This window comes from Macrobrachium nipponense, chromosome 34 (assembly GCF_015104395.2).
Source record: "Macrobrachium nipponense isolate FS-2020 chromosome 34, ASM1510439v2, whole genome shotgun sequence".
NCBI lineage: Eukaryota > Metazoa > Arthropoda > Malacostraca > Decapoda > Palaemonidae > Macrobrachium > Macrobrachium nipponense.
In genome coordinates this window covers 26,962,177-26,975,249 of record NC_061095.1, presented here as the reverse complement: position 1 = coordinate 26,975,249, position 13,073 = coordinate 26,962,177, and the positions used below count along the sequence as shown (strand labels likewise).

Here is a 13,073-nt window from a genome sequence, read left to right as displayed (position 1 = left end):
GGAAACAACTCCTTTGCAAATTTTTGTCGTTATTCTGAGATCGTTCGTATATGTGGTTCTTAGTTTGTTTTGAAGTAGTTGGCCTATAAACGAGTATGCATGCTTTCTATCATCCAACTTAGATTACAGCGCTTTCTGAGTAATGTATCCAGGGTAAGATGTTTTTGGCTGCAAAAGTTGCCAGTACATTATATCCGATTACGTAAACAAATGAGGATGAATACTTGTATACTTAAATTGTCAGTCACTTGTTTTTGGAGACTTCTTCCTGAAAGATGAATACATATAATTATTATACCCTTTTCAGTGGGTGTCACTACAGAAAATTATACGAGGATATAAAATTTATATGGAGGCCAACCGCAAGATTTCTGTAGTGACCCATTTTGCGCTATGTTTCCTTAGGCCAGATAACCGGCCCTGTTCTCGAAGATAATCCTTTAGTAGTCTGTCTGGTCACCAGTGGAGGAGAAATAGCTACATATTATTAGGTGGTCTTCCCATCACACGCTCCATTCTTTCTGGAGAAGGAGACGAAAGTTTCTCAAGAGCTTAGGAGTTTGTTACAATTTTCACCAATGCAGTTTCAGTGTCGGATTTTTTCAAGGGTTATTTTTTAAATCCCGCAAGGATATTTGAAAGAGATTGTTCATGTTTATTGATCATCATTGCTTCCAAGTCCATAAACCTTGATTAATGCCATTAAAAGTAGTAGCGGTACTTATGCAAGTTAAGGTAAATTATGAAACTTCATTGTTAAGTCAAATCGAAATTCAGTTCGCATATAAGTGTAATGATTTCATGTGAGATTGATCACGAATTCAATCAGACATTTCGTTAACGAGCAAACCGTCTACATCGTCGATCAGGAAAGTTATTTATCATTTTGAAAAATACCGTTAATACCAGTTCCATAACTTGTAAGGAATCTTTTAGTGTGTGTGTGTGTTCAGAAATATGCGTAGCTAACAGAAGTAGGCTACCTGAAGTAGCCTAATTGAGTCTTCTGAACGAGTCATCGGCTACGTATATGACGTACGAGTATTTACTTTCGACATTTCTTAGACGGAGCTGGATATCTCATTACGAAGGGTTTCCAGTCAATCATTTGCTCCCCATATGACGTCTGACAGCAGCTACCCAAATGGAAAATGCCCAATTACGGAAACTGAAGATCAAAAGATGATTACGAATCATCTGAGCAGTTTTCCTTGGTATCACTTTTCGTTTGATCTTGAAATTATTTACAGGCGGCATGAAAATTTTATGAGGAAATTGATGCATGTGATTTTTTTAAAGGGAAAAAAGTGATGTCATTGAAAAATAATGAAGTGAAGGTTGTTGCTTTTGTAATTTCTGGTGAAGCTCGTGTAGCCCTCTTAACTAATTGCAGATGCTGAATGAAAACATGAAAGGAAAAAAGGGAATTAAATGAGTTGGAAAATCACAGTGGAAAGGAAAAACTCAAGTGAAAATGGAAGAAAATAAATGAAAAGTGATATGAAGTGAATGCGGAAATTTAAATTTAACTACGAAGTAGAAAGGAAATTTCAGTGAAAAGGAAAGTTATACATTGCAAAGGAAAATTCGGTGAAAGGGGAAATTAGGTAAAAAGGAAAATCCTGATGAAAAGAATGATGGAATCGGGGAAATATGAAGATAAATTTAGGGACATAGTGATACAGGAACGAAACTGATGGAAATGAATTCAGGAATTAGTTTCGATGAACTTTGTTATCAGTAACGAAATAAAAGTAAAATCCCTTTATGGCAGCCGAGAGCCAGGATTGGTTTTAGACATAACTAAGTTATGTCATTTGCGATCAAAAATTGAAATTTGAAAAGTGAGAACTTCGTAAATTGCACGACGTAATAACAAACGTAAATACACGCAGACGTACACACACACACACACACACACACACACACACACACACACACATATATATATATATATAATTATATATATATATATATATATATATATATATATATATATATGTATATATATATTATATGTAGTATATGAATGTAATGTACGCCTTTATACTATAGCCAAATACCCTGTTCTTTAAAGAGTTTTATCTCTTTAATGGTACCACTCTGGTGTCATAATTCTATGATGTGTGTGCACGACCGTCATGTTTGGGTATTCATAATCCATTTTGCTGACAGTGTGTTTACATAGCGTTATTTTTTCTGCACATGAAAATCACATGTTATATTGTTCGCTGCGTCTACATGAGAACATACGTTACATTCATACACCCACTTATGCGTTCAAACGCAGAATCGACGGAGTCTTTATAAGCTGTGATATTCAGTAAAATAGAATATTTTTGCTTGCGAAGTCGCCTTTTAACAATCCGGGAACTCTAGTTTTTCCTATTAGTTTAAAATGCTTTGTAGGTTTTGCTGTTATTATTATTATTATTATTATTATTATTTATGACTGCTGGATCTTAGCCTTTCCATCCAGGAAGAAGCAAGATAAAGTTATTGTTAGACTAAAAAGGCCTTGAGCAAGCAAACGCTTTTGCTTTCGCAAGCAACCTGAAGTCTCTTATTTCGCTTTTTGCAAAAGAGAGAAGGCATCTCATCTCCCGTGATAACGATGTCAATTTTCTTTTATTTTTATTCCTTCATAAAGATGATTCAGACGAAAGGGAATGGTTCTTAGACACAGTTTTCTGCAATGACGTCGGTTATTTGTGGTAGCATATATGCAATGGTTAGACCTTTGACATTCCAAGGCCGCCTCTTAATTTGAAAGCGTTTGCAACCTGGATGTGGAATTATCCGTCATTAAGTGATAAAAATAATAACGGTATTTGGCAACTGCATCGAGTTTTGTATGTGCATATGTTACAGGCAGATAACGAAAACAGGCATTTCACGAATTGCCTGTAAATGCAAGCAGATAGCAAAAGCAGGCATTTCACGAACTGCCTGTAAATGCAAGCAGATAGCAAAAGCAGGCATTTCACGAACTGCCTGAAAATGCATGCAGATAGCAAAACCAGGCATTTCACAAACTGCCTGAAAATGCAAGCAGATAGCAAAACCAGGCATTTCACTAACTGCCTGAAAATGCAAGCATATATCAAAACCAGGCATTTCACTAACTGCCTGAAAATGCAAGCAGATAGCGAAAGCAGGCATTTCACGAACTGCCTGAAAATGCAGGCAGATAGCGAAAGCAGGCATTTCACGAACTGCCTGAAAATGCAGGCAGATAGTTAAAGCAGGCATTTCACGAACTGCCTGAAAATTCAGGCAGATAGCGAAAGCAGGCATTTCACGAACTGCCTGAAAATTTGAGCATATAGCGAAAGCAGGCATTTCACGAACTACCTGAAAATTCAGGCAGATAGCAAAATGCATTAAGGAACGTTTTATCCCACAGGGGCTAGTACTAAAGACGGCGAAATGTCCCTATAAGTGCATTTCGCTATCTGCCTGAAATGTCTGGCAGTTCGCAAAATGCCCTTCGCTATCTGCCTGTAACACATGTATTGGGTTTAATGTTTGGGCAGTGACAGTGGGGCATATCGCTGAAGTACCGTAGCATTGCACTACCCTTAATATGATGTCTTAACAGTAGAATCGGTGTTGTTATAAAGGTAAATCTGTCTAAGAAGTATTGTATATATATATATATATATATATATATATAATATATATATATTATATATATATGTGTGTGTGTGTATGTATATATGTATGTATGTGTATATTATATATATATTATACTGTTGTATTACAGTAAGAGGCATTCATGAAATGGATATGAATTAGCGTCATGACAAATAGGTGTTGTTGTGGTCAAAGGAAGTTGAAAGATCGCATTGCAAAACCCGGTAGATATACCTTTTACCGTACCTCCCTTCATATTCTCTTTCTTCCATCGTACTCCCCTCCCCCCTCTTAACAGTTGATTTATAGTGTACTGCGAGGTTTTCCTCCTGGTACAGCTTTCAAACCTTTTTACCGCCAATTTCCTTGTCAGCGCTGAATGACCTCATAGGTCCCAGCGCTTGGGCCTTTGGCCAAAAGTCTGTATTCTGTTCTTTTCATCTGTTATTTAACTTTATTTTAGCAGCGTCTAAATGATTTTCGTAGCGTCATAATCCATTTTCGTGGGGCTATTCCTAAAGTTACAATGTTTTTCCAAATTTTTGTTTTTCATAAACGTTATAATTCGCATCGTAATGTCAAAATGCTTTTTCTGACGTTTTTATGCTTTTCCGAGTGTCATAATTCTCCTCTTATTGTCATGAATACTTTTGCTGATAGCCTTTATACATTTTATGTCATGATGCCTCTTGTGAAAAATGTTCTCGTTGATTTGAATATAATATATTTTCCACTGATTTGTAATTATGTGAATATACACACAATTCCATGTCATGTTTTTACATTAATCAAAATAATAATAATATGACTTAGTAGCCATATAGATTTTTTATGTATTATGTGAGAGGATATCAGTTATTTATTATTTACTGCATTACGTGCAAGGGAGTGTTTGAAGTACCATAAGTGTTGCTGACTCATGATGTTGCATCATCTGTCTACTGAATGAAACAACATGGGGTAATGGTTCAATGAATTCATACAATATTATTAAGTTCATTTAGAAGGTTGCATTGTTAACCATGTTGATGACCACTTGTTTATGTGCCCCCATTTACGTCACTTGAGACCTTCTCCCGTTGTTTGTAATATTTGCATAACGGAAATTTTTTTTCAGTATTTCGAGAGAAATAGATTTTCACGAATTTCATTTATTTAGTTTATTGATTCTGTTATGATGAAAATGCGAAACGTCGGTGTCACATTATGCCATAACCTCTTGATAAGTCGCTTGTGTATTGTGTCATCTCTGTGGTTACGCCGTTTGAATAATACTTCGTATTTTGTCGTAAGTTCCATTGATTGTATAGCAACGTAAAGTAGAGATTTAAAAGGCTCGATTATGTATTTCAGGATCCCTTGTCATAATCACAGTCTTATCTATGTGACTTGAGTAATATTTTTGTATGCATTGGCTGAAAGCAGTTCGTGATCACTCTGTTCTTGCTAAGGCAGTTTTCTTTAATAGTCTTCCTAATGGTTTACAAACTTTGCAGTCTTGTCTGTTATTCTAGGTAATGTAATAACCTTGATATTGAAGCCTACCTAGTAGTTTAGCCTAGACGCCCTTACCTGACTAATCTCTAGAGAAAATAGGGTTGGGTTAAACGTAAATATACGTCACAGTAAGAAATTTACTTAGTAGCACTTCCACCACACATTAGCGGTCTGGTGCGATAGACTAACAGGTCATAGTTATGACCAAAAAGCATCAGAGTATGATCAGGAATTCAAGATATGGTCTTGTTCAAATGGAATATTGAAAAATGGAAATTGAGGGATATGTTTCCAGTATCACGAAGATAATGCAAAGCATTCGATAGAGCATTTTGAAAGTACTTGAAGTCGTACTTAAATAAGTGTGACCTTAATTAAATATATGTTCGTCGTATTTTTTTCATTGACACTTATATGGTATTGCTAAGCCGTAGAAAACCTAAGATAAATTGGCACGAAACAAGCGCAATTATATATATATATATATATATATATATATTATATATATATATATTATAATTTTCCTCAGGATAAACTCAGAATAATGATCGACTTTAATTGCATCAGATGATTTATTTGGCGGCATATCTTTAAAAGCCTTCATAATGTAAACTGCGCATGCAAGGCGCGTATTATCTTTCCTACGCTTATCAGTCTCTCCAGCAGCTATCAGACATTTTTATTATTAATAATTAATCGACATTTAGATACAAGAGTGTTCCTTGCAGCAGTGTCGGTTGGATCACAAGACTTGGGTGACTTTAGGCCCTAAAATCACCTTTAGTGCCTGAAATAAGTCTTTATCTGTTTTAGTCAGTTTAAAAGTCCTTGCAAAATCATAAGTTGTTGATGGTAAGTTGCCAGTATCGACTATGTTTATTTGCACATTTGCAACTGCATGTTTACTTGCATATTTTCAACTGCATGTACACAGTGAAATGGTTGAGTTTAATACGACGCCAACTTAATTCGACGTCAAAAGAGCCCTCCACACTTTTTAAACTACCCACGCCAAGTCGGCGACCTACGGCAACAGCCGCTGTCAAGGCACCAAATGCCGCTATCAGCCTAGATTGCTCGAGACGACGGTTCTCATTTGTGGAAGTTCAAACCTGTGTGTGCGTTTCAGAAAGGTTCAGAATACCGTAAATGCTTCCCATTTACAACATTCAAGCCATGATTCTGTAAGTGGGTGCTTGCGTCTGTCTCTTTCATCCTCCAAGAATATGGTCTTAATTGCAACTCCTTTCGGCGAAGGTTGTCTGTTTCCGTGTTGCCAGATGTGTAATAATGTTGAGTCGGTATCCGGGTAACCGTGTTGCCAGATGTGTAATAATGTTGAGTCGGTATCCGGGTAACTTGAGTATTCATATGCGCAGCTCGATGCGCAAATGCACCCAGTTTGTTTCAATTACTTGTTATATAAAACACTTGGGAACTGAAATATATAGAAAATACCCATTTATTTTTTGTCAAACAAAAGTTTTAAATTTTAGAATGTTGTAAATTGCGTAAATTTACTTATGATGAAGATGGAATGAATGAATTATATCATCAGTTGCTGTGTTATGATAAATATTTTGTAAGTGATTTCTTATTTAAGTCAGTAAAAACCTAATATAGCTGCATTTACTTGATTCATTCATACAGTACATTTTAATGAATATGACAAAGTATAAAACTGGTAAGTTTTTTATTTACATTATTAAATACGATTATGTACAGTGATGCTCAAATCTCATGCGACATAAATTCATAGAATTTTGTTAAAAATTTACTAACTGGCAACCTAGCATGCTTTATATTTATCTATTAGTTCAATGCGAAAACGCGAGTATTGCATAAAATAAGGCCATAATATGTCTCATAAGAGTGAAATCTGTCATATATTTCAAAACTGTAGGAAAATGTCACATGTAGCCAAATTAAAGAAAAAAAAACTTACAAGACATTTTCAAAACTTTCATTCACACATCGCTGAAGCATTTGACCAAAACGAAGTCATCATCAAATATCAGTTCAAATGTTATATATATATATATATATATATATATATATATATATATATATATATAATAAATTGTCATAATATTTAGTAATGCTTCCAAAGCAGGCATAACGTGTTTGAAATAGTCCTATTTGATTGCTTTTACACCTCAATGCTGAAAAAAAATAAAAAAATGTAAATATGTATGTACAAAAGTAGAATGCGCCCACCGTTATCAACGTGTGAGGGGGGCGTGTGTGACGTATCATTAGTGTCGGTGCAACAATAACCACCCGGTGTAACATAAGTAGGTATACACTGAGTAGCGACAATGAAATTATCTTGAAAACTTTTACTTTATATGTGTTAGAGGAATATTTGGATTTTCATACATAATTATTTGTTATATTTCTTAAATATTAAAAAAAAAATGATGGCATATTAGCAAATATTCGCCTATGCAGTTATTCTTTTGGCCTAGGTGTTAGATTTCTTTATACTTAACAGTCACATCTCTCTATTAACAATTTCTGGCCAGAAAGCAAATGAGGATATCTACACATTCTTGCACTTCAACTTACCTTATGAAAGAATTATACACCAAAAGCGAGCAGAAGGACTTTTAAGAAAATAATATTTTAAACCAGTTGAAAAACAAGTGTTCCATACGCCTTGATTAACGCTTATGGTATTTCGATTAATAGCCATCTTCTTCATATAATAAAAATCATCATCATCTTTTATTCCTCAAATAACAGGTAATCTCTACAAATAAAAACATTAGTAACAGATTACATTTCAGAAGGCTTTGAATATTTTTTTAGGCCTATAAATCATTTTGCAACATACTACAGGCAGCTTAAACACAGCCTAAAACTTTAACATTCAAAGAAATCTGGTTGTAATTCCTATTCTTATTGTATTCCTCAAGGAACAGGTAATCTATACAAATAAATTTATTAGTAACAGATTACATCTCAGAAGGCTTAGATTATTTCTTTAGGCCTATAAAACATTTTGCAACATACAGGCAGCTTAAACACAGCCGAAAACTTGAACATTCAGAGAAAACTTGTTTTAATTCAAATTCCTACTTTGAAAATGTTGTTATGACTGTTGAGCTTATTAAATAAGGTCTACTGTCACAATGCTGCATACGAAGTTATGTTGACCAGTCCGAGGAGCATGTTAAGTGTGCTTTCATTGGTGGCACCGCTAACCTTATTACACCGCACTTTGAACTAAGCAACATAAGAAAACAAATTGTTCAAATCACACAGATTACGAGTCATACCAATGCATAAAAGGGATCATATTTATATGGAAAATAGGGCTAGCTGTGAATTCCCAAACTTGTCGACATGTTTGACATTCGAAATAAAAAAAATAAAAAGTTTAACACTACTTGGCAACGTCACGTTGAGTCTGAGAATCTGGACGATACAAAAAGAATCATGTCGCATGGGATTTGAACACCACTGTACGTACATACAGCCAATTTCCTTTTAATGATTCCTACGTTGTCTTTTCAGGCAAAAGTAATCCTTCAGCGTTGCAGCGAGATCCTAAGGCCAAGGGACTCCCCTGGAGAGGAGAGTCCTTCGCTCCTTGGTGGTGACCCTGAAGCTTATACTCCTGACCTACCGCAGGAAACTGTTCTGCCCTGTGGAGGTATTGGCTTACCCTGTTTTATGACCATATATATATATATATATATATATATATATATATATATATATATATATATATATATATATATATATATGTGTGTGTGTGTGTGTGTGAGTATGTGTGTGTGTGTGTATGTATATATTTTTTCGCAAATGCAGTTTTATTTAACATATCTGTATGATGTTAAACTTTATTGTCATTTTGTCACTTCTTTTTTATATATATTTCATATGGTAACGTTGAATTTCCAATTCTCATCAAAGGGGATCCCCAGTATTGGTTAATTGGCCTGACTTAAAAAAAAAAAAACGATAATTATGTTTGAAAATGTATGATAGTCGTTAAGGCGTTTAATTGGATTTTTTCTGACTTCTAATTATTAACCAAATGACTTTTTTTCTATTTAGGGCAAAAAATAGCAACGCAATCGTATAGCTTAATTTATTTGCATAATAATATTCAGTTTATGACGTCACAGCAATAGATTAATTTGAGACCAATTGGTAGATTATGTATAATTTTTCATTATTATTGTTGGGGTTTGCAACGTCTTAAGCACCCCTCTCTCTCTCTCTCTCTCTCTCTCTCTCTCTCTCTCTCTCTCTCTCTCTCTCTCTCTCTCAGCTTCTTGCAAAGCACGTATACTCATCCTCTTGGAGTGGCTTCCCCGTTGATGGGTAGTGCCGTCAGTGCACCTCACGCTGTGCACTGTAGGCGTATTACTTAAGATCCTAGCTACATTCCCCTTTCATGCCTTTTACTGTACCTTCTTTCATATTCTCTTTATTCCAGCTAACTTTCCACGCTCTAATAACAGTTATTTCATAGTGCAACTGCTTTGAGGTTTTCCTCCCGTTACGCCTTTCAAACCTTCATTCTCAGTTTCCCTTTCAGCGCTGAATGACCTCAAAGGCGCCGGTACTTGGCTTTCAGCCTAAATTATGTGTTCCATTCCATTTTATTTTTGGAGTATCTTTGGTAAATATTTTAACCACAATAAATCGTAAACACACAACTCTAGCGTTATGTTAATATCCTGTACGATAACCTTAGAATTATACTCGGTTTTTTTCCATCTGTCCATCCGCCTGTGGTGTTTGCTTATGGTAACACTGCGTCCCGGGCTTAAGATAGTTACATTCAGCTTACATTCAACAATAATAACAATATCCTATTTCGAATATTAACGGTGTAATTCGCATACAGTAAATTATTAAAACACTTTTCAGTTGCAAATGTACACCAAGATATCCTTTTATTTACCTAAAACTTACACATAGCGTTACTATTTAAAGCCCGGGACGCAGTGTTACCATACAAAAACACCACAGGCGGATGGGCAGATGGAAAAAAACAGAGTATAGTTAGCATTATATTAATTCCTTTAATATCTTCCTGAATAACTTAAAAAATCATATTTACCTTAATTGTTGGAAGCATTCTCTGTAACAAGAACAAAGAAAGTTTTCGTTGGGACTAGGAATAAAGATGGTTGGAACGTGACACGCTGGAATTCGATCCGTGTTTGTTCCCGGAATGGGAATTCGCAAACGCATTATTCTTCCTCCGCTCCCGCAGAGGATGGGAGGGTTTTCGTCTTCTCATTATCTTCCTTCTTCCTTCTCTCTATTTTTGTCGTTCCTGTCTTGCAAGTTTTTAGTAGTTGTTACTTTTTCCGTGGTTTGTGTTTTGTTTTCTTGTGGTCCTTTTAAAATCAAGAGGCTAATTAGTTTACAATTCACACTTGTTCGTTTTGAACAGTGTGATGTTCTCATTAGTTTTTATGTTCTCATTCTCATGTTTTTATGTGATATTTCCAGTTATTGTTTTTTTTGTGATATTCTCATTGATTTTCGTGTGTTTTTCTGTGATGTTCTCATTGATACTAATTTTTTTTCTTTGATCTCATTAATTCTCATGTATTTTTTTTTTTACCTGCAATGTTCTAATTAATTCTCAAGTTTTTTCTGTGACATTCTCGTTGATTTTCAAGTTATTTCACATTTCATTTGTTGTTTTTTATGTAAACATCACAACTCAGATCATGGCAGCTTGTGAAACCCTGCCACATTTATTGTGATGTTTACTTCATTTTATCCTTTGCCTTTATACCCCTGACATGTCTGCTTCATGTCGGAGAAAGTCGCCGAAAGTCGTTACAGTAATTATTATCCTATTTTATCCAGCGGACTTTCTCTTCTTAAGTACGAAAACGAACAGGTTTATGTAGAATCCCATAGTCTTATTGGAAGATAATCTTGAATATTCAACTCTGATCAGGTGACTTTTGCGTCCTTGATCGATGTACAGCGTCCAGATGTTTATATAGATGTTGATGGATTATCTTTGTGTAATTTGCGGTTAATCGCTTGCCCTATTTGTGGTTAATCGCAGTGACTTGCATAAAGCCGCCCCACTTGCTGTATTATTCATGGCTTAATTGTGTTTTGTGATGTAGTACGTGTATTTCTATTTGTTGTTTATATATATATATATATATATATATATATATATATATATATATATATATATATATTAGACAGTCAATATAATGTAGACTTCAGTAGGTATTACTAATATCGTTAAATGATAACATATATCGGTGAAAGCTGCATTTTCGACGTAAATATCTTAATATGAGGAGATGAATTGTGATCATTATCCTTATTAACAGGATGCAGATCTCATCCAAGATTCTGTAATAGTATTCATAACCTCTCTCTCTCTCTCTCTCTCTCTCTTCTCTCTCTCTCTCTCTCTCTCTCTCAGAGAGAAACTTGTATATGTCGAAGCGCCTGGTACCTTCGTGTGGACTTATGAGTGACAGTACACCACTTTCATGATGGCTATTACCTTACACAACAAAACCAGATAATTACGTTGACGTTCCCGGAAATTTAATAATCTTTATAATAGTAACTTCTGCGTTCTGGGAAATAGTTTATTAAGGGCTCTGTCACCTCTTCCAAAGCCACTATGTTTGGTTTTTGTTGGGTTAGGTTAGTGCGGTATTCTCTTTTTGTCATTTTTGTTTTCTCCTCTTTGTCTTTTTGTTAGTAGGATTTTATGATGTAATATTTGACCAAAAGTGGGCTCCATGACTGGTAATAAATGACTGGATTTTGTAACTATTTTGCCGCCCTTTTTGGCTAATTTGTCCAGTCTGACTCCTCACAGTTTCGCGCCAGGCCGTAAAATATGCTTTAAAAATCGTGATCCCAAGACCTCGTTTTCATGTCATTTTTGTGTCATTTTAGTTGGAATGGATTACTTTGCGCCGAGTGACGTTTTGTGAATTAATCTGAGCTTTATTCAGTAGCCTCTCCTTTTTGATTCAGTGATTTTTCTGTAATTTCCTCTTCATCGCAAATAATTTATTCATCGTTATATGCATTTGTATTAAGTAGTATATTATTTGCCTGAAATAGATTTTTTTTTCACGGAACACCTCTCTCTCTCTCTCTCTCTCTCTCTCTCTCTCTCTCTCTCTCTCTCTCTCTCTCTCTCTCTCTCTCATATTATGAGCATACATATATTGTTATGTCCAGTGTACTTTGTCTTCCATTTTATTCAGGGATAGAGTCGGCAATATTGCCTGTCTCTTATGAAGAATTATTGCCCTGGCTAATTGCACGCATGTCATGATGCAATAGATGCAATTGCACCGGCATCCCTGTGGGACCCTTTCTTTTTTTGGCAAAATGATAAACAGGTCAATTAAATTGCGTTGTCATCAATTCATTAAAAAGGGTTGCTCCTTTTAGAGGCTTAATGGCTGGTAAATATCGGGGGATTTCTGCATTATTCATTAAATGGTTTTAAGAATGCATATAGATGGTCTTGATGCACAGAAACAAAAATGGCAATTGATAGTGATCCTGCCCGTTGGGGGTATAGTGCAGATAGTGCACTTCAACCTTTCATTACTTTTACCATGCCTCCGTTCCAATTCTCTTTCTGCCATCTTACTTTCAGCTCTCTCCTGGCGGTTGTTTTCGTGGTGCAACTCCTTTGAGGTTTTCCTCCTTTTTTTTTTTTTTTTTATCCCATCCCAGTTTCCTCTTCAGCGCCGAATGCTTTCCACACATTGAGTTTTGGAATGAGTCACTTTCCAGGCATTCCAGTCGCTGAGTTTTGGAGTGAAGTTGCTCTCCAGGCGTTGATTTTCGGAATGAGGTAGCCTTCCAAGAGCACGGGTTTTTGAAGTGAAGTTGCTTCCGAGGCATGATTTGGTTATGTATCAGTTTCCCAGGCATTGATTTGTGGGATGAAGCCACTTTCC

General features: G+C 35.4%; 1 protein-coding gene across 2 annotated transcripts in view; it reads left to right on the top strand.

The window, feature by feature from the left end:
• LOC135207993 (transient receptor potential cation channel subfamily A member 1-like) overlaps nt 1-13,073 on the top strand; it is a 73,087-nt gene that overhangs the window by 10,447 nt on the left and 49,567 nt on the right. For both annotated transcript variants that reach the window (XM_064240080.1, XM_064240079.1), the window contains exon 2: nt 8,653-8,791. The gene's annotated coding sequence lies outside the window, so the exon portion shown is untranslated. The remainder of the gene's footprint in view (nt 1-8,652; nt 8,792-13,073) is intronic.